This window comes from Microtus oregoni, unplaced genomic scaffold (assembly GCF_018167655.1).
Source record: "Microtus oregoni isolate MIOR12 unplaced genomic scaffold, Mior012 000022F_ref0000154, whole genome shotgun sequence".
Classification (NCBI taxonomy): domain Eukaryota; kingdom Metazoa; phylum Chordata; class Mammalia; order Rodentia; family Cricetidae; genus Microtus; species Microtus oregoni.
In genome coordinates, this window is record NW_024543081.1 from 13,867,743 (window position 1) to 13,872,185 (window position 4,443).

Genomic DNA, 4,443 nt, shown 5'->3' on the forward strand with positions numbered 1-4,443 from the left:
CAGCTAGTCTAGTCAAGTCATAAGATAAGAGACTTGTTTAAAAAATAAGGGGCCTGGAGAGACCGTCCAGCAGTTAAGAGCACATGATGCTCTTTCAGAGTTCTCAGCACCCACATGGCTCTCACAGCCATCTATAACTCCAGTTCCAGGGGATCCGATGCCCTCGTACAGCCTCTGTGGGCAGCAGGCATGTACATGGTGCACACACATAAGCAGTCATACGCATACAATAAAATAAATCTTTTTAAACATGACATGAGAATCCATGCCTTTAATCCCAGCCCAAGAGACAGAGGCAGATGGATCTCTGTGAGTTTGAGGATATATAAATGATGAAGATGGGACTGGCCAAATGGCTCATCTAGCAAAAGTGTTTGTTGTGAAAGCACAAAGACCTGAGCTTGAACACCAGAATGTACGTAAAGATGGAAGGAGGAGCCAGGCAGCACTTGGGAGGCAGAGGTAGGTGGATCTCTGTGAATTCAAGGCCAGCCTGGTCTACAAAGCTAGTTCCAGGAAAGTCAGGGCTACACATAGAAACCCTGTCTCAAGAGGGAAAAAAAAAAGATGGAAGGAGGGAATCAGCTCCACAAAGTTGTCTTCAGAGTACCACATGTATACATGGCCTATGTGCCCACCACACATCACACACACAATAATGAATACTTTTTTCAAAAAATGAAGGGGTTGGGCTGGAGAGATGGCTCAGAGGTTAAGAGCACTGGTTATTCTTCCAGAGGTCCTGAGTTCAATTCCCAGCAACCATATTCCTCACAACCATCTGTAATGAGATCTGGCGCCCTCTTCTGACCTGCAGGCATATGTACAGACAGAATACTGTATATATAATAAATAAATAAAGATTTAAAAAAATGAAGGGGTTGAGTAGACACCCAGCATCATCTTCTGACCTCCACACATATAAGTACACATGTGCACGCATGGACAAGACACACACATAGCCTTCATGGATCCAGTTCTTTGGAACCCAAGTTAGACTTTGTCCTTTAGAGGAAGATTTTTTATTTTTATTTATTTTATTTTTGAGTGTAAGTTTTTTCTCTGAATCTATTTTGCATCCACGGGGATGAATGGTGCCACAGTATGCCAGAACTAAAGTTATAGATGATTGTGAGCCACCCTGTGAGTACTGGGACTCACACCCCTGCCCTCAGGAAGAGCAGTTAGTGCTCTCACTACTGAACCATCTCTCCAGCCCCTGTCTGAGTTAGGGTTTTCATTGCGGTGACAAGACACTGTGACCATGGCAACTCTTTTTGTTATCATTTTTTTTATAATGTATTATTTGTATGTGATGTACATTACAGACAGTTGTGAGCTGCCATATGGGTGCTAGGAATTGAGCCCATGTCCTCTGGAAGAGCATCCAGTGCTCTTAACCACGGAGCCATCTCTCCAACAGCAGCAGCCCCATGGCAACTCTTTTTTTTTTTTTTTTGGTTTTTCGAGACAGGGTTTCTCTGTGGTTTTGGAGCCTGTCCTGGAACTAGCTCTTGTAGACCAGGCTGGTCTCGAACTCACAGAGATCCACCTGCCTCTGCCTCCCAAGTGTTGGGATTAAAGGCGTGCGCCACCACCGCCCGGCCATGGCAACTCTTATAAAGGGAAACATCTAATTGGGGTGGCTCATTTACAGTTTCAGAGGTTCAGTCCATTATCATCATGGCAGGGAGCATGGCAGCGTGCAGACATGGTGCTGAAATAGTAGCTGAAATCCTACATCTTGCAGGCAACAGGAAGTCAGTTGAAACACTGGGCAGTATCCTGAGCATAGGAAACCTCAAAGTCTACCCCCACAGTGACACACTTCCTCCAACAAGGCCATACCCCCTCCAACAAAGTCACACTTCCTAATAGTGCCACTCCCTATTATTGTGATATTGTGGGCCTTCAAACTACCACACCCTCTTTCCAGAGATTTTATGGAAGCTTTGTTACATAGGTATTATGGATGAAAAATATTGGCTATGAATCTTTTCTTTCCCCTAAGAGTGGGTCATAGGACCAAATTATCCTTTTAAAGCTTTCATTTTAATCTCTCTGTGAAAACTCTCTGTCCATTGACTTGCTGGTATGCAAAGAGAAAACATCACTCTGGAGATTCCAATAGGGCAAGGAACTATTTAAAAGGAGATAGACTAAGACCTAAAACACCTTTCATATTGCACAATCCATTAGTAAAGAAAAAAATGCCTTGATATTTGGATCTTCTAACAAATCAAAATTTTATTTTTTATTTATTTTGTTTTTTTGGAGTTTATCTGGAGTTTGGTTTATTTGGGTTTCTCTGTGTAGCCTTGACTATCCTGGAACTCACTCTGTACACCAGGCTGGCCTCCAACTCAGAGATCCACATGCCTCTGACTCTCGAGTACTGAGATTAAAGGCAAGCACCACCACTGCTCAACAAAAGTTTAATGTTTTAACTACACCGTGGGATCAGATACAGGAGTATATAGGTTGAGTAACGAGCAATTTACCCAGGAAAAAGGGGGGGGACATCAAAATAACTTATCAGGCAGGAGATGTAGTTCAGTTAGTGGAGTGCTCGCCTATTGAGCTGTGGGGTTCCATCTCCAGCACTGCTGCAGGGGCACACTTGTGAGGTAGAAATAGGAAAATTAGGGGTTCATGGACATCTTCCTTGACGTAATGATCTTTAAGACCAGTCTGGATTGTTTGAGACTCTTTCAAGAACAATAAGGGCGGGGCTGGTGAGATGGCTCGTGGTTAAGGTCCTGAGGTCCTGAGTTCAATTCCCAGCAACCACATGGTGGCTCCCAACCATCTGTAATGAGGTCTGGTGCCTTCTTCTGGTCTGCTGGCACCAGAACACTGTATACATAATAAATAAATACATCTTTAAAAAAAAAACAATAAGGGCACTGGGCGGTGGTGGTGCACACCTTTAATCCCCGTACTTGGGAGGCAGAGGCAGGCGGAGCTCTGTGAGTTCAAGGTTAGGCTGGTCTACAAGAGCTAGTTCCAGGACAGATTTCGAGAAACCCTGTCTTGAAAAACAAAAAAACAAAAAAATAAAAAATAAAAAAAAGGCAAAGGGCTCAAAGGTTAAGAGCACTGATTGCTTTTCCAGAAGACCTAGGTTCAATTCCCAGCACCCAAACCGAGGCTGTCAACCATGTAACTCTAGTCTCAAAGGATTCTAGCGCCCCATCTGGACTCCACAGGTACTGCACATAGGTTATGCATAGATATACCTGCAGGCAAACACTCATACCCACAAAATAAAAATAATAAATCTCTGCCAACAACAACAAACCTTAGACCACGTTTCCAGCAGCGTCAGTACAGAAGCTTGTTTAAAAATGATAAGATTCTGCTGTATCAGGCTCCCCGAATGGCTATTTTAAACCCTTTCTCTTGCTCACTATACCTTGTGATCTGAACCCTAAATCTTCTGTACTTTCTCAGCTGGCTGCTATTTTTTCTCTACTACCTAGGAAGAGTGGATAGGGTCAGACAGCATTATAAGACCTTGGTAAAAACCAAAACTCACCTGACAAAGTCTAGGTTTTTCAGACATTCGTAACAGGAATTTTAGGGACACGGACAGGGTTTTGAACTAGGACTTTCCACAAGCGACATCACTGAAAAAATAATCCGTAGGAAACTACCTTCACAGATCCTAGACCTTTGGCTCAGCTGTTAACCACAAATGTGGTGAGGTGTTTTACGCTGGTATTTGGGCTGCCATCTTCTCCTTTTTGTTCACTTAATAGATCTATCTCTGAGGAGTCAATGAATGGCGCTCCCTAAGGTCGGTGTTTAATTGACTTGGTCTGGCTGTTAAAGTATTACAACTCTTGGAATAAATAGCATCGATTGTACTATAAAATTTGCTTTAAGCTTGCCAGCGACTGTTAAGTCATTTGGAGTGCCAGGTTCATTATGCAGTTTACTATCTGGGTGAGCAGTGGCCAGATGCGCGGGACCTAGGGAGGGCAAGATTGGGTCCCTCTCTTGTCCATCATCCTGAGGCTCCAGGCGGGATTGTTTTGCAGTGTGATTTGGAAACTGGCCCCACCTCTGGAAAGTGAAGGGGCGGTACGGAGGCGGGGAAAAGCATGGATCTCTCTTTTCATTGGATTGCTGTTAAGTCAGTCAGACCTCTGCTTTGTTCCCGTTGGCGAGAAGACTCCAGGCAGGTAGAGTGCACGCCGTGTTGGCCCCTCCCGAGGTGGGACCTTGGCTCCCGACGTCTCCGATATTTGTTGTTGGGGTTTAGGCTCATTAATTATTCATTAAGACACTTGATTGGTGGCTGAGAGACTGAGTCGCCTTTGTCTCCGCTGGAGATACGTGTCACCCTCTCGAGGCGGGAGAAGCTGCGCATAAATTATTCCAACGAGAAGGGCGGGGCCAAGCATAAATTAGTTAAATGAGCCAGGGAGGGAGGGCTGG